This window comes from Mesocricetus auratus, unplaced genomic scaffold (assembly GCF_017639785.1).
Source record: "Mesocricetus auratus isolate SY011 unplaced genomic scaffold, BCM_Maur_2.0 Super-Scaffold_2245, whole genome shotgun sequence".
NCBI classification, from domain to species: Eukaryota; Metazoa; Chordata; class Mammalia; order Rodentia; family Cricetidae; genus Mesocricetus; species Mesocricetus auratus.
In genome coordinates this window covers 20,670,338-20,689,408 of record NW_024429180.1, presented here as the reverse complement: position 1 = coordinate 20,689,408, position 19,071 = coordinate 20,670,338, and positions in this window count along the sequence as shown.

Below are 19,071 nucleotides of genomic sequence, written 5' to 3'. Positions count from 1 at the left end.
CAGTCTTCCTGATCCCTCATGTTCTCCTCCTGCCTCCTTTTCTTCCCTTCTTTTTTTCCTATCTGGCTTTCTTCTCATCCCAGGCTCCCAACTTTCTCAGAAGTTCTTGACACTTTCCCTTTCTCCAGGGGATCATGTATTTCTCTCTTAAGGTCCTCTTTGTTTCCTAGTTTCTCTGGCAGTGTGGATTCTAGGCTACTAGTCCTTTGCTCTATGTTTAAAATCCATATGTAAATAAGTACATATAATTCTGCATTTGGGTTACCTCAGTCAGGGTTTTTTTTTCTAGTTCCATCCATTTGCCTGCAAATTTCAAGATTTCATTTTTGTTGTTGTTGCTTTCTTCTGAGTAATACTCCATTGTGTAAATGTACCACATTTTCTCCATCTATACTTTGTTGAGGGCCACTTAGGTTGCTTCCAGGTTCTGACTATTACAAACAACACTACTATGAACTTAGTTGAACGGAAGTCCTTGTTGCATGAATGTGCATCCTTTGGGTATATGACCAAGAGTAGAATTACTGGATCTTGAGGTAAACTGATTCTCGTTTTCCTGAGAAAGCACCATACTGATTTCCAAAGTAGCTGTACAAGTTTGCACTCCCACCAGCAATGGAGGAGTGTTCACCTTTCTCCACATCCTCTCCAGCATAGAGTGTCAGGGTTAGGGTTAGTTCAGTCCCCCACTTTTTAATTGGATCCTTTGGAGTTTTGGAGACTTGCTTCTTGAGTTCTTTGTAAATTTTAGAGATCAGCCCTCTGTCAGATAAGGGGTTAGTGAGTACAATTTCCCAATCTGTAGGTTGCCTTTTTGTGTTGCTGACAGTGTCCTTTGCCTTACAGAAGCCTCTCACTTTCAGGAGGTCCAATTAATTAATTAATTAATTAATTAATTAATTGTCAATCCTAGTGTCTATAATACTGGAGTTATGTTCATGAATTTATTTCCAGCACCAATTCATTCAAGGGTGCCTCCTACTTTCTCTTATAAGAGGTTCAGTGTGGCTGGATTTATGTTGAGGTCTTAGGTCCATTTGGACTTAAGTTTTGTGCATGGCAATAAAAGGATCTATCTATAATCTTCTACATGCCAGCATATAGTTATGGCAGCACCATTTGTTGAAGATGCTTTCTTTTTTCCATTGCATAAATTTAGCTTATTTGTCAAAGATCAGATGCTCACAGGTGTGTGGGTTAATATCAGGGTTCAATTTGATTCCATTGGACTACCTGTCTGTTATTGTGCCAATACCAGGTTGTTTTCAGTACTATAGCTCTATAGTAGATCTTGAATTCATGGGTGGTGATATCTCTAGACATTCCTTTATTATACAGGATTGTTTTATTTTCCATCTTGTTTTTTTTCATATAAAGTGAGCATTGTTCTTTCAAGGTCTGTGAAGAATTGTTCTGGTATTTTGATGGTGATTGCATTGAATCTATAGATTGCTTTTGGTAAGATTTCCATTTTTACTCTGTTGATCCTACCTATCCAAGAGTATGGGGGATCTTTCCATTTTCTGGTATCTCCTTTAATGTCTTTCTTTAATGACTCAAAGTTCTTGTCACACAGGTTTTTCACCTTTTTATTTAGAATTACCCCCAAAGTATTTCATGTTGTTTGTGGCAATTGTAAAGTGTGATGTTTCTCTGTTTTCTTTCTCAGCCCATTTATCCTCTGTATATAATAGGGCTACTGATTTTTTTTTAGTTAATCTTGTATCCCGCCACTTTGCAGAAGGTGTTTATCAGCTGTTACTGTTCCCTGGTAGAGTTTTGTGGGTTATTTATGTAAACTATCATATTATCTGCAAATAATGAAAGTTTGACTTCTTCCTTTCCAATTTGTAGCCCCTTGATCTCCTTTTGTTGTCTTATTGCTCTTGCTAGAACTTCAAGTACAATTTTGAAGAGATATGAAGGGAGTGGACAGCCTTATCTTGTTCCTGATTATTGAGGAATTGCGTTGAGTTCCTCTCCATTTACTTTGATGTTGTCTGCTGGCTTACTATAGATTGCCTTTATCATGTTTATGTATATTACTATTATACCTGATCTCTCCAAGACAATTAACATGAAAGAGTGTCGGATTTTGCAGAGTGCTTTTTTAGCATCCAGTGAGATGATCATGTGGTTATTCTTTTTCAGTTTGTTTACATGGTGGATTACATTGATGGATTTTCATATGTTTAAAAATCCCTGCATCCCTGGGATTAAGCATACTTGATCACATTGGATGATTTTTCTGATGTGTTCTTGGGTTTGATTTGCCAGTATTTGATTGTTTTTGCATCAATGTTTATGAGAAACATTGGTCTGTAGTTCTCTTTCTTAGATGTGTTTTTGTATTGGTGGGGTACCAAGGTAATTGTAGTATCATAAAAAGAGTTTGGCAAAGATCTTTCTGATTCTATTGTGTGGAACACTTTGAGGAATGTTGATATTAGGTCTTCTTTGAATTTTTGGTAGGATTTTGCACTGAAACCATCTGGCCCTGACCTTTTTTTTTGGAGACTTTTTATGACTGCTTCTATTTCATTAGGGATGATAGCTCTATTTAAATTGCTTATCTGTTCTTTATTTAATTTTGGAAAGTGATATATATCAATAAAATTGTCCGTTTCATTTAAATGCTCCAATTTTGTGAAGTACAGGTTTTCAAAGTGTGACCTGACAATTCTTTAGATTTCCTCAGTGTCCATTGTTGTCTCTCTTTTCATTTCTGATTTTGTTAGTTAGCATGTTCTCTCTCTGTCTTTTGGTTAGTTGGATAAATGTTTGTCTATCTTGTTGATTTTTTCAAAGAATCAATTCTTTGTTTCATTGATTCTTTGTATCATTTTCTTTGTTTCTACTTTATTGATTTCAGCCCTCAATTTGATTATTCCCTGGCATCTACTCCTCCTGGGTGAGTTTGCTCCTTTTTGTTATAGAACTTTCAGGTGTGCTGTTAATTCTCTAGTGTGACTATTCTCCAGTTTCTTCATGTGGGCACGTAGTGCTATGAACTTTCTTCTTAGCACTGTTTTCAAAGTGTCCCATAAGTTTGGGTATATTGTTTCTTCATTAGCTCATACACATATAGGTTATTCACTCCCCACTCATTGTAATAAACACAACTTGTATTATCATAATAATATCATCTTTGGAGTATGTCAAACTTGTTCTTTAGGGTGAGAATTTTAGAGCAATCTTCCATTTCTGCATAATTTATTTCAATTTGAATGGATTTTTTTGTAATTTTTTTCAACAGAGATAATAACTCCTTCCTTATATTGGCTGAAAATGTTAGAAGTATTCATTGTGTGTAATAGGGAGAAACTGGCAAAAACTTTCCTGCTCTTGCTACAAATATTTCATTTGGAAAGTCCAGGCTGACTGTTTTCTGCAGGGCTTCCCCAGTCATGCCTGATGGAATTGGAAAGCTGTTTTAAATGGTGCTTTGAAATCTGTCTACTCCTTGTTATTTGTTGTTTTACTTGTTATATACTTAATAATTTTGTTTATGGAAAAACTCACTCGTTATTGTCATGAATCATTCTCTGTGTGGGAAATCTCAATTGCTCTAGAATATTCAGTCTTGAAAAGACCAGGATTTTGTTAGTTTGTTCCCTAATCCTTCAAGGCCCAGAAGAGCACTGGGCAAACAGCTGACATTCACAAAATCTTATTGAATGAGCAAATACATTTTATTAGCTAGAGATAAACTATGTAAAACAAAATCAGCTCTAAAACTGATCAGTGGTGTTTTGTTTTGCTTTGCTTTGTTTTAAACCACTGGATCCTGAATTACAAGCTGGATTTCCTTTTTCAAGTGTGTCTATGTTGGGGGAGATCAGAATGTTTGTAAGTTTATTAGGTTCACAGTAGAGATCAGGGACTGAGATTCACATCCTACATTAATGTACAGTTGACATTTTCTTTTGTTTTTTATGAGCACAACTGGCACCACCACATACAATATTTAAATGGTTTAAAGATGGAAGATGGCTCAGCACCATAAGAGTTAATACTGATCTTAACAGAAGCCGTTTTTGTTTTTAGCATCTACAATGGGAATCTCAAAGCTGCTTATAACTCCAGTTCTGGGTGAATTAGCAAACTCTTCTAGACTCTGCAGGAACCTTCTCTCTCTCTCTCTCTCTCTCTCTCTCTCTCTCTCTCTCTCTCTCTCTACTTTCTTTCTCTCTCTCTCTCTCTCTCTCTCACACACACACACACACACACACACACACATACACACCATGAATAAATAAATGACTCAGAGACTGATATTGCGGTTCAAACTTCAAGCTGAAGTTCAGAAAAATAAAGCAGCCAGCCACTAGCTCTCACCTCTAGCTCAGGCTGAAAGGGCAGATACACATATGTGCTCTTCACCAAGTCTCAAACTGCTGCCTCTCCTCAGTGTGACTGGAGAACAAATGCCTCTCTGAGACCTGGTTTCTGTCTTATATACTTCCCTAATGTTAGGATTAAAGGTGTGAGTTATAGTTTTCTTTGAGACTGATTCACTCTTATATAGATCTTGGTTGCCTTGAACTCAGAGAGATCCTGAGTCATAGGATTAAAGGTACGTACCATCACCTCCTAGCTTTGTGTGTATCATCCCTACCCTATCTCTTTAGCTTGAGGCTGACTTTGTTTTTCTGAATCCTCAGTCAAGCTTTAATGAATCATAAACACTATATTGCTACATGAACACACACAAAAAATTTAAATAAGTCTTCAGATGGTAGAAATGAAGACTGCTGATACGCAAGAAGTGTTGTTCTCAATTCTAGTTCTGGCCTGACAACTGTACTTTATGAGCTTGGTCTGCAGTGAAGAGTTTCCCTTTTTCTCAGAGAATAGTTGTGGTTCCCTGAGAGTAGAACGTTACTGCTGAGGCTATCTCTTCGCAGACACTGCAGTGCAGAAAAGGCTTTGGTTGATATGACTCTCTACCTTATTGATGAATTTTTATCAAAAGTTGTTGTATCATCCTTTAGGAAGCTTACTTGGATTATCTTTTGAACACCCTGGATCAGCCTTCATGAGAACCAGTTGTGGTGGTTTCACACTGTGGACTAGCTTCCTTATAACCTAAGAAAATAGCAACTAAACCTATTAAAGTATTCACTGTGAAAGGCTACCCAAATGCTGTATCCAGGGAAACGTGAAAGTTCACTGATTTCTGAAAATCACTGCAATGTCTACTCTGTCTCCACCCCACACTGCCCTTGAATTGACCTTAGACTGTCTTCTGAGTCTCAGTTGTGTCAAGAATATCCATATACTCATACCCAGCACAGAGCACAGATATGATTCATTATTTTGCAGGTATGGTGGATAAGACATTGAGACCAGCTCATGTCATGTATGTAAACTTGTTCTATCATGCAAAGTGATTCTGCTTCTCTGTGATCCCTGAACCCTAAGCTGCCCACAGAAAACTAAAATTCTCAGAACAAACAAGACCATTTTTATAAAAAAATCTATTCCTAAAATTAGCAGTAATATCTATTAATGCTAAAGTTTTCTTCTACTAAACATGATTGTGCATGTCCATGTTGACTATTCTTCTGAGATGAAAGTCATATATGGCTGCATTGTTTGTATCTTAAGTTTAACAACATTCAAAATACAAAGAATTTGAAGACTGACCACAAGGTTTTGACTAATATTATATGTGTGTGCATGAACCCACATATACAAAGTGGAAAGACACAGGGTGAAAATGTCTATCTGATTCCCCACTGTACCTTAGATAGATTTTAGTAATTTGATACACTACTAATTTTTCTAGGTTAATGTGCCTATTTGCATATAAGCATAAAATGTATATGTGAAGCCTATTGGTCTATAAGATTTTTCCCATTAAGAATACTGTACTACCAACACACCTATGGACAGTCCTTGCATCTCATTTATTGTGGCTAAAGGGTTTGCCTTTTCATGAATGCCATGGTATTTAAGCCACACAAGAAAGATCATCATCATCATCATGACAATCCTCCTAGCCTTTGGTAGTGTATGAACCATGGTGATCATTTTCTTTCAGAATGATTTGGCAGCATTATCTCTATTTTTCCACATGGACTTAGAAAGCTAAGAAGAATCAATGCCTGAGTGTCTCACAAATTGCATCACAAGAATGATAGATATTAACTTGAGGGTGAATTATAGAGTTAAAATAGAGTCCTTTCATACAGGATCACAGCTTGGCATAATCTTGCTGTTGTCCTTGCTCAGGTTACTTGGTTGATTGACATTGTGTTCCCCAATATCATTATCCAGTCTTTATCTTCAATATGAGCCATGAGCAGTAACAAATGGGTGCTAACATGTGTGAGGAAAAGTTGTACAAATCAGCCCACAGCCCATTTTCTACGTAAGAAATTATCTACATATTTTCTATACTGCTCCCACTTCTCAAATACTTCACTACTAACATTTTTACAGCTTTAAAGTGGAGCCATTTTCACATCAATATTTTATTCCATGCTGCAAATAATCAACATTATAAAAATGTACCTTTTCCCTGTTAAAGACTCAAGAAAGTGATTAAAATTTCAATGAAACACATCATCTAAAATATGCATATTTTCCTCAAATTGATTTCCTGGAATAAAATTGCAAGTCTTAAATATTTCTTATTTTGAATTGAGTCTTATTGAAGTTAGAATGCATCCACCAAAACACTGATAAAAACTGCTCATTTTAATTATTTCTTCAAGTTCTCTGTTGTTGTATCCACTAAATGTTCTTTAGGAGAAAGAAGCTGGCCACTTATTTTCCCACTGGATCTTAAATTTTGCCTCTGGATTCTTGATAGGAGAAACTTCTCTGAAATTTTCTTTACTGTGGTTAAAAGAAGGAAGTATAAGGCCTTCAGTAAGATTTTCCTCCTTGTCCATCTCCCCTTCTTGAAAATCAATATAACCTTCTAATTATGACAGATAAATGTCAGAAATTGTCAGTAATTTAGACATTTATTCCAGACAATTTTTACCATATCTTCTTTTCACACAGAACATACATTTCCAAAATGAAAATTTTGTGCCATGAAATAACTAGAATTGGGTAACTGTCTGTGCTCTATCAGCTATCAATAAAGGAAATTAAGCTAAAAAAATCTACATATGAAACTTAAAACATATGCTAGCCACACTAAAACTCTTAGAAAGAAAAAGTGGGAGGTGACCTTGAACAAATTGGTACAGGAGACTACTTCCTGAACATAACACCAGTAGTACAGACACTGAGGTCAACAATTAATACAGGGGACTTCCTGAAACTGAGAAGCTTCTAAAAAGCAAAGGACACAGTCAATAAGACAAAAAGTAATCCCACAGAATGGGAAAAGATACTGACTAACCCCTCATCTGACAGAGGCCTGATCTCTAAAATTTACAAAGAAGTCAAGAAGCAAGTCTCCAAAATGCCAAAGAATCCAATTAAAACGTAGGGTACAGAACTAAATAGAGAATTGTCAATAGAGGAGTCTAAAATGGTTAAGAGGCACTTAATAAAGTGCTCAATATCCCTAGCCATCAGGGAAATGCAAATCAAAAGAACTCTGAGATACCATCTTACTCCTGACAGAATGGCTAAAATCAAAAACACAAATGACAGTTTATGCTGGAGGGGATGTGGAGAAAGGGGAACACTCCTCCACTGCTGGTTGGAGTGCCAACTTGTACAACCACTTTGGAAATCAGTATAGAGATTCCTCAGGAAAATGGGAATCAGCCTACCACAAGACCCAGAAATTCCACTCTTAGGCATATACCCAATGATGCATATTCATACAACAAGGACATCTTTTCACTATATTCATAACAGCACCACTTCTGGTCTTCAGGTAATAAGAATAAGAATAAGAATAAGAATAAGAATAAGAATAATCAGGTGTATTGCGGCTTTGGGACACTCCAACCCTGGAGCTCAGCTAGAAGATACCATACACCTTCTGTCTGTGGAGTCTCTTGCCTCTTCCTATCAAAGAAAAACCAACTTCAGTTCTCAATTTCAGACCATTTGTGAATGGGAACTTGCTGGGATTAAACCTAAATCTTGTAGAAAAACTTTGGAAAGTGTAGTCTCCCAGCATCTGATCATGAAACACAAGGAGATATGGGTCAAGATGGGGCTATACATCAGACCAGGATTCACTCAAATGCTAGTTGGCATGGTTTTCAAGATCACAGGGTCTCTTTGGAGATCATGCATGTATTTATCTTGAATTTAGCTAACACTTATTTCCCTTTGAAACTCATTTGGATGTCCCAGTTTCCCAATCAGAAAAAAAAAAACCTATATTGATGCTTCTGAACATGAAACCTTGTTAGAACTATATTCTTAGATCATAGCTTAAAACTGCTTTAATAACTCAGCTCAGGAGGGTAGACCTATTACCTCTTTATTTTTACTTTCTTATACTATGGGAGTGGGAAAGTGAGTTATAAAACTTAGCTAGCACTTTCCTACTGCAAAAACAAATTAATACAGCCTTCTTTCCCTTGGGTCATATTTCTGTAGAAGAAGATAAATGTGCTTTCAGTTTGGTTAGGTGGTTTTGGATAACTGTAGGAGTGAACCCCACAAAGCTACCTGCCCAACAGGGCGGGGTCAAGGTAGAGATAAAAGGTAGTGAAAGGAAAAGGGGCCTCTCTCTCTTTTCTCCTGGAAGCCAGCCACGCTTCTAACTTCTCAGATGTCATAGGCCATTGACCCACCCAGACGGGTTCATCTGTCAGCCATTTTAAGGGTAGAGCTTTTGGTTACTCTGTTGGTTTGGCACTAGCATCTTGCATCTGTACAGCCTGTACATTTGGCATCTGTTTTCTGTACTGCCTTACTATATTCCTTGTACCACTAAAAGCTTGTCTATAATTCCTAGCTGATACAGGAGGAATGTTAATCTGTGTATTCCATTGCTGGAGTAGATCACGACCCCAGAGGTTTATAGCAATATCTGCAACATATGGCTTTAACCTTCCTCTCTGTCATTCTGGCCCAATAAAGTCAATCCATCTAACGCTCTGTTTAACTTCAGATAGGGTTCCAATCCCTAAGAATTGAACATTAGCCTCTTTTAAAGCCCAGTTATGTGGCCAGGACTGCTGATTAAGGATAGTGACGTCACTTCCTGTGTCCAGTAGACCGTAAATTACCCTATTATTTACCTTAACTGGCAGCTTCGGTCTATGATATTGTATAGAAGTTTGCCAAAATATATGTTTGGTATCTCCTCCTGATGTAATTGATTCATCCTCTGGAGCTAATGTATTGTCCAGTGCCGTATTATTTACAATGGGCAGTGGATCTTCTAATTGTCCTGGGAGAGGCTGTCCTCCACTGTCACTGGGAATGACCGGATAATCTCTCTTTTTGGGGCTCGGTTGAGCCCCTGAGATCCATTTTTTGGCTTTAAAGATCTACCTTGTCTATCTGTTGTGGATCTGCATTCATTTGTCCAATGCCGGCCTTTTCCACACCTCCTGCAGAGACCAGGAGGTTGAAGCCTTCTGTTTGACACATTCCTGGTAGAAGCATTATTCCTAGGAATGCGTTGTCTACAGTTCCTACTCAGATGTCCCATTTTACCACAATTAAAACATCTAAAGTTTTGATGTCTTTTGAAACTTCTAGAGATTGCTTCCCCAACCCAATTTGGTATCTCCTCTTGGGTAGGCCATATTTCATCCTGATTCCTCCTAAATCCTTTAGAAATGGCTTCTCCCATCCAAGTTCCTGCCTCTGGATTGTCATACTCAACATTAGTTGTATATAAGACCCATTCCTCCAACGGTGCTGATCTTACCTTTAATGGCCACAGTATCTGTTTGTAATGTGGGTTTGCATTCTCATAAGCCAACGATTCTGTAAGAAGTCGCCTAATATTAGGATCAGTTATTTGTAAATCTACTGCTCTGGATAATCTTTGTAAGAATTCAGAGAATCTTTCTCTCGGACCCTGTATCACTTTCCCCTGGTTCACGAACCTTATCCAAAGCATTTAGTGCTGCTGTTTTGCATAAATCAAATGTACGCTCATCATAACCAGCTTGGACCTGCGGGTCAGAAAATTGTTTCTCCCCCATAATCTTACTTTCAGAAGCATCAAGTCCATCCCTCAAACCTTGAAGTTCAAGGGCCTTGGCTTCCTGTCTCCACAAAGCTTTCCACTGTATTTGAGTAGACTGGTCCAACACTGCAGATATTAAATCATTCCAATCTGAGGGAGTTATCTTATTGGTCGTAGCCCATGTACTTAGTAACTGTTTCACATAAGGGCTGTGGACCCCAAAAGTCATTATCACATTTTTAATGACACCAGGTATAACAATACTCGAGGCTATATAGGGAAAAACAATATATTTATTTATCAGGGAGAGAGAGAGTCGCACATACCAGGAGTTAGAAGCGTGGCTGGCTTCCAGGAGAAAAGAGAGAGAGGCCCCTTTTCCTTTCACTACCTTTTATCTCTACCTTGACCCCGCCCTGTTGGGCGGGTAGCTTTGTGGGGTTCACTTCTACAGATAACCAAAGTTCTTATCACTCTTATTGAATCATTCATGAAATTGATTTGAACTTGTAGAAGAGTCTCTTCATCTTCAAAGAATAATTTGGTTATTTGGGGAATGAATTTTATGCAGTTTTCAAAATATATTATCTGCCTCCATTTGGATGAGCCAGGGGTTTACATAATCTTAGTTAGTTTTCAGCAGTGTTATACTCAGTGACTATTGATTTCATAAATTTAGGCACAAATTTTTCATTTATACCTCTTTATTTTTAGCTCCAGAGTCATTATAAAATGTCTGTCTTAAATTATACACATTTCTTAATATCAAAATAACCACTGTGTCAAACCAAAATATATCTCAGTGCTACTTATCTCTTCAGCATATGAAAAATAAATGATAGTGAGATACAACTTCACATCCATGATAATGACAAATTTAAACATCTTACAACAAGTTTCGGCAGGGATGTGAAAAACATTGAAACTTTTCTAGAAATATCAAATGATAAATTATTGGGCTAACAGTTTGACAGTTTTAAAATTTTTGAGTATATGCCTATCGTGTAGCCCAGCCATTTTCTTTGCTAAATCTTTACCAAAGTGGACTTTGTATTTATTTAGCAAAGATTTATGCATAATCAAAAATCTGTATTTGTAATATCACAAAACATTAAAAATCCAAATACCAGCCAACAGATGAGTGGTTAAACAGATGGCGTAATCTAGTCAACATTTACCTTAGCAAATGAATGTTAAGGTAGTTTGAGTGAGTAGAACTAAAGGAAACTAATATGTTGATTGACTCCATTTGCACACAATCCTAGAAAATATATGGCAGTCTATATAAAAAGGAAGAAGATAGGGATTGCTTTGGGATAAAAGATATGAACAGTCAGGAGGGGCATGTTCAGATTGGGGATTCAAGTGATGGATATGATCATATATACAAATACCCATGCATGAAGTTTCTGAAGAATAAGTAAAATTAAAAACAAAAATAAGTACAGTCATAGCTTAATTATATTTTCTTTCTTGGGAGCTGTATTAGTTACTTTTCTGTAGCAGTGATAAAACGTTTTGACCAAAGCAACTTATAGAAGGGTGAGTTTGTTTCCATTTATAATTCAAGGAGGATGAGTCCAAAATTCCAGGCATGCTAGAAGCCTGGCAGGCATGGCAGCTGGAAAATGAAGGTGGGAGCTCTCGCCCTTATGGCAAACACAAGCAGAGAGACCAAACTGGAAGTTAGGCAACCCCAGTGACTTACTTTTCACAGCAGAGTCATGCCTCTTAAACCTCCTCAAGCACCATTACTAACTTGGGACTAAGAGTTCAAATGCCTGACCCTATAGGAGACATTCCTCATTCAAATCACTACACCACATTCCTGGTAAAAAGTTTTGTTCCAGTTAGGTTTCCATTGTGATAAAACATCATGACTAAAAGCAATTTCAGGCATAAAGGTTAATTGCCTCTTAAAACTCCTACGTCATAATTCATCACCAAGGGAATCTAGGGCAGGAAGTATGGGGAAATTTTGCTAACTTGCTTGCTTCTGGGCTTACCTTCAGCTACTATTTTTTATGTCTCCCAGGACCCCCCTCTCCAGGAATGGCGATACTCACAGTGGCCTGAGCCCTCTCACATCAAACAGCGGTGAAGAAAATATTGCACAGACGTGTCTACAGGCAAAGTGAGGGTAGTGTTTCCTCAGTTGAAGCTCCATATTCCCAGGTGGCTCTAGCTTGAGTCATGTTGACAAAAACTAGCCAACAGTGGGTTTCTTTTGATATTCAGTCAAAAGTCAAACAGGGCTACAGTTATAAGAAAGTAGCTGGCTAGGTACATGATTGACCACAGAAGCTCTTGATTCATTTCCATGCATTTTTACATGAAGCTGCTTCGGGTCTTGGACACAATTCAACTGAAGGGAAAAGAGGGGAATTATTTATTCTAATTAATCAGCTCATAAGTGCCATGCCATAACTTCAGTCTTACCATTGTTCAGAGACCAATCCTGCTAGAAAATAGGAGGGAACTACACAAATTCCAGGAATTACCTGTTAGAGTTCCTATCCCAACTACTTTTTTTTTGGTTTTTATGAGACAGAGTTTCTCTGTATTGTTTTGGAGGCTGTCGGTCCAGCCCAGCTTCGAACTCACAGAGATCTGCCTGCCTCTGCCTCCCGAGTGCTGGGATTAAAGGCATATGCCACCACCGCCCGGCCCTAACTACTTTTAACCATGAACTTTTACCCTTTCCTACCCAAGGTGCTTTTGCTCATGGCATTTCATCACATTGATAGTAGCTCTTATTATATTTTTTCCTAATAATTGATGTGCTACAGAAAAAGCTTAAATCTAATACGAGAAAAGAATTGGAATCTGACTCCAGTCTCTTTAGAACACTTTGTGCTCCAGGGTCTCTCCTGAAGGCTTCAGAGATTGTATTTTGGTATTATTTGAGACAGGTGAAGGTTCCCTGCAACTTCCAAACAGAAGAAATAATAGGAAAACTCTTATCAAAATATTAGATACTTTCAGATACCTTAAGACTTTTAAAGTAATATTCTAAAAATATGTTTTTAATAAAATATATCACTATACTATATATAAGTTTAGATAAGATGAAATGTCAACCTTGATTTTATTTCCTGTACACAATTTGAACAATGAACTGAGAAACAAACAAGAATACCTCTTAAAAAGCAGACTGAAAGAGCTTTGTCTCAGCCAGTAGATCCCACAGGCACTTCCTGGGAACCCACCAGCCAAAGTGGCCCGGAAGTCAGACAGGGAATATTCACTCTCATTCATGCTTCCATTCAATTCCAGTCCCACAGCATCATCCCCAGCTTTATAGCAGACCATCTTCTGTGACCTCTCATTTCTCTCTGCACCCACTTCCAGTGGTCTACAAAGACGCTAGTGGCACACCCAGCGTTCCTGCCTCAAATGGACCTTCTTCTCAACACCCCACCTCTTTCTTACATGTCCCCATTCCTTGGTGTCAGCTTTCCCTACCTAGAAGAAAGTTCTATCCCCAGTGACCACACCTGGGAGAGTCTCAGAAGCACTCCCTCCTAGGCAACACATAGTTACAACACTCTCCTGAGAATCAGAGAGGGCAACAGAAACCAAGGAATGGAACACCCACCAAACAAACATATGACCAGATATCAACACCTAGAGTTACAATTATCACAAATTCAGATGCCTAAATGCCTGTGCAAAAACACAATCGGTAGAATCCAGATAAATATCTTTCCACTACAGACCATATTTACCCACTACAGTACAGCCTAAAAATTCAACATAACTTGTACACAAGACAAGGACTTCAAAATAGCTTAAGGATGATATGAGTAAATTCATGAATGAAATATAGGAAAACACAAACAGTGGAATATTTTGAAGAAAACCATTCAAGAAATGAAAGCAGAAATGGAATTAACAAAGAAAAATCAAAGGGAATACTGTTGTTGGAGTCTCTTGTCTCATCAGATCCTGCCACCCTTCTAAGCCACAAATAAGCACACAGAGACATATTAATTATTAAACTGTGGTCCGATGGCTTAGGCTTCCTATTGCCTAGCTCTGTCTTAATTATTAATCCATTTCTATAAGTCTATGTATTTCTACATGGGCTTACCTTACTGGAGAATGGCTAGACCTATTACTCCTTTGGCGACTACATTGTGCCCTCTGTGTGCCTCTCTATGTGTCCTCTCTACCTACCTTCCCCAGAATTCTCCTCATCTCCTAGTCTCACCTATCTTACTGCCTCTATTGACTATTGGCCAAATAGTGTTTTATTCATCAACCAATAAGCGAAACATATATATATATATATATAGAAGGACATCCTCCATCAGAACACTGGGAAACTAGAAGCGAAAAAATTTAGGAACTCAACAGGGAAAGTCAGAGACAAGCATAGAACACAAGATATGGATGAAATAATATCAGGCATTGAAGACAAGAGAGAAAAAATGGTCACCCACAGATAACCATAGTTTGGTTCTCAGCAACCCAGCAGCTCACAATAGTCTGTAACTCCAACTTCAGGGTATCTGACAACATCTTCTTGTCTCTGTTAGCAGCTGTGCTCATTTGCACATACCATCAAAAGACAGATATTAATGCACATATTTTTTTTTCAAATCCTAAAAAATTACCCCACCCTCTTGTATGCAGAATGTAAATAAATAGACTGTGAACTGCATTTTGGGAAGTTTAGCTCTGTGTCACTAGCTATGATTCCCTCCAGAGGCCTGATTACAAAGCATCAGATAAAATGCTAACCAAGTTCCATATCAAGCCTAGTTAGCTTCACAGTAACCAACTATTCATGTTCAAGTCACTTGGACATTTACTATCTCTCTCTCTCTCTCTCTCTCTCTCTCTCTCTCTCTCTCTCTCTCTCTCTCTCCTTCCCCCAATATAAAATGGAGCTGATCTTTGATATTAAATGAAGTTACTTGAACTAGGCAATCTTATTAATTAGGACTTTTTATTATAACAAAATGTCTTAACAAAGTGACTTAACAAATATTTAAAGGTGTGCTGGGGAAGTTTGTCAGCCTAAGAGTTCTTTGTGTTTTACACAGTAAGGATTTCTGGTAGCTGAGATGTTAATATTCCTTAACTGGTGCTGACAGCAATCCTAAAAATAATGTTTTATCATACCTGACCATAAAATGAGGAACTGAGGTCAGAAGCATGTAGTATCCATTCTTTTATGTTGGTGGGGCATGAGCTTGCCTTCGTCATAAAAATTTTTCTTATTGTAATGAAAAAAGATATTTGGGATACATAAAATTATCTGTCAGCCATTTCCACATATTAAATAATTCTTATGACTAACTTTTTCACATGGTTTCAGTCCTCTGTTAGTTTGGCATTACTTAAATGTGAAGGTTGCTAATATTAAAATACCATGCACGACTGCGAGTTATTTTATGGCATGACAGTTTATTACTATAAGCAAATGTTATAGAAACTTAGGAAAGTCACTTTGCTATCTGACATTCTTATATAATTCCCAAGACAGTGTTCTCAACCAGGGTTGATGAAAGCTCTAGGATACTGTTTCTTCGTTTAACTGTAACTTCAGAGGTATGCACAAGACTAGGTGTTTCTAAGAGGTATTCACAGGAAGAAACTCTACACAGCCTGCTGTCCACACTTCCACAGGAAAGGGGAAGATCTGGGGAGAGCAATGCTTATGCTTTCATAAGTTCAAAGACAACCTGGGCTCACTTTTGAATTACTACACTGTCAGTGTTAGTCACTTTCAAGTAAAGTAGTTTTTAGGATTCACATGTTTTGAATGCAAGTGGTAAACGTTATAATTGATGTTTTCAAGTATTATTACTCCAAACAAAAGAAACCAAGAAGAAAAAAACCATACCCAGAAAACTATGGAAGACTGATATATTGTGAAAGCATCAATCAGACCAAGTTATCCTGAGAGACTCATCGTTCCTCAAACACAGGTTAAGATCATTTATGATGATTTTGTCAGGGTTATTTAGGCTGGATGAGGAAAAGATGGGGTGGCTAAATCTCTTTTTCAAACATACAGAGGGATTCCATAATATTGAAACTTTATGATTTCCTTTTCTCAGGGTGAATTGAATGGCAAAAATAGCATTAAATTAAGTTGGAAGCAATTTAGGTTGGCTATAATGAGGATCTTTTTGGGTCTCAAAATAGTAACAGAGCATACACCCTCCAGTGGGACACTGTAAACTCTGGCTTTCATGATGAACAAAATGGAGGAGGAATAGGAGAACAAAACAGTGGAGGAGGAGAAGGCTGCATCCACAGTTCAGAGTTACAAGCTGTATTGTCTCATTCACATCACTTCAACTATATCGCTCATCATTTCCACCCTTTATTCCTTTCCATTGTTAAACCACAAGATTTCCAAACTGCTGCTGAGGACAGGCTGAAAAGGAAATGAGTGGAGCTTGAAGTAGGCAATGCAGGGCTGGTGATGTCTCAAATGTGGTGAAACTTAATGCCAAATATCTTGGGTTCTGGGATGTGGCAAAAAAAAAAGCCAGCCAGACAATTGTGTGATTAGGAACTGTACAGTGAGGTCAAGTTTTCCTGTGTGAAGTCAAAGGGTTGTCGTTTTCGGGGCAGAAAATAAGGAAAAGAAACTTGAGTTTGCTTTTATGGGGACTTGGATCATTGTTGACCGAACATAAAGGCATGAGGAGAGTATGGAATTGCTAACACTAGGAAACAGGACAGAAAAATCTTTATAAATGTTCCTCACTGCTTTAAGACTGCAAGCAAACCTGGGTGCAAATGCAAATACTGCTGAAGCTTCAACCTAGACCTTAGCATGGATTAAAGAAAGGGAAGTGGTAAGCATGAATGGACAGTGAACATAGGAGCCCACACAGCAATGGTCTAGAACTACAGTTTTTCAAAGGAAAAGCAGATCAGAGAGAAGTGTGTGGTCTAGCAGAGCTGAGAACCCTCAAATGTAGGCTCTACAAGAAACAAGGCAATCAGCTCCATGGGTTCCAGGACAGATAAACGGCTGCAGGGAGTTGGTGTGGTTCAAATGGGGCAGGGTTGGCTGACTCTGCACATAAAATGGACAGGTAATCTTAGTAACTGTGCAAACAAAGTGGTAGGCATGTTTACTACCATGAGATCTACAAGATGCCTATTGCTTATAGAAGTTACAGTACAAAGGTCTTGACCTAGAATGAGGCAGGGAGGTGAGAGATGAGTTCAGCGTTCACACAAAGAAATGAATCGCCTTTATCCCTTTTTTCTTTTCTCCTGTATCCCCCTCCCTCCATCTTGTCAAACCTTCAGATAAAGTTTCTTTGTCTCGAGAGAACTTGAGAAAATTTCACAACTTTTGGTATATTTCCTCTCAGTTCATTTCTGTGCCTTATTTAAGCAAGTCCTTTGGAAATCAAAAACTTGGCATTGTTCTTGTCTTTCTGAAAAGAATCTTCCCTCCCACAATTGTTCTTCTGCTAGAAATGCTGATTGTGATTTCTCTAAAGAGGTTTTATTAAATGTGTCTTTTCACAGCATTTTACAGATTCCCCAAACAAAAATAACATAATTTGATATAATAATTTCACAAGAAAGGCATTTAGAAAGTTTGACTCATGGGAAGGTAGAAGGCCATTTTTTTAAAAAGTTTGTCAGGCACTGCTAGACACATTATTTTCTACTTGGAGGCCATCGGTCATGAAAAAGCAAGAGTTGCCCTGGGTCTCTTTATCTGTAAATCATTAATCCACTTTATCTCTTAGTCACTTTTAGTTCACATTGCAGATTAGAACAATTCTCTGTGCTTCAAGACTAGTAAAAGTCTATCTGCAACAACAAAACCTCAGGCTATCTCTGGTGAAACTCAGTATACTGTGAAACTTGGCTACAGGTACCACATCTCAAAGTCCACTAGTTATGGCTCTTTCTAAAGGGCCTGTCTAATTTTCCATCAGAAACTTTAGTGCTTGAAATCATGTGTGGTCACAGTCATCTGTATTCTTGTACTCAGTAAGACTAGATATAAGCTGATGTTACTGGGTTTTACTCATAAGAAATGGACCACCATCTTCTACTACAATAATACTATGGATACATAGTAAATAACAAGCAGATGTTTAGAATATGTACTTCAGTTACAAGTTCCTGGTAACACCAAACATACACACACACACACACACACACACACACACACACACACACACACACACAGACACACACACACACACATAGAGAGAGAGAGAGACAGAGAGAGACAGAGAGAGACAGAGAGAGAGGATCAGTAGCTCCTTCCACCTGTATGGCTCATGGATCACTCCTTCATTTGGATTTCCAGGCTTAAAAAGGCTCAGCCGTACTGATATGTAGACAAACAGTATGCTGTTCTTCCTATAGCCTGTCCCAATTGTCATTCTTACATAAAGAGAAAACCAAAATGATGGGATGGAAAAGAAGAGGTGCCTCCTAAAAATCAGCTCAATTATCCTGCCCTGGGAGCACAAACAAAACCCTGACAAAACATACAAACTGCCCCCTCTTCAGGCTATGTCTATTGTTTCTAGGCATGGGAAAATCTTGCAAAGACGTGTGTTACAATGTAAGTATTTTAGGGTCACCTCTTGTCTCCTCCGCTGGCATTCAAGTGCCTCTAACCCCATACCCTGCTGACGTTATAATCACATCCATGCTGAGAAAAGTGTCTCAGTAATCAGCTTACACCCCTGCAATCAAGTGCTTCTAGTCAACTTTGGGGGTGTGTCTTAAATATCTTGGGATTTCCACTGGTGTTTTGATCAGTACTTTGCTCATTGCAGATCTCAGCAATTCTGTGTGAAACAATTAGGAAGACACAAAGGATATTGATCCACTGGAAGTGGGCCTGAATCTTCCTTCTCTTGAGCTAAGAGTGCTGATTTGTATTTGAAGGACTGGAGTTAACCTAATTAATGATGCTTTCTTCAGTACTTGCTGAGACCAAATAAAGGTGCCAAGGAAATAGATAAATCCCGTTAGTGGACATGGAT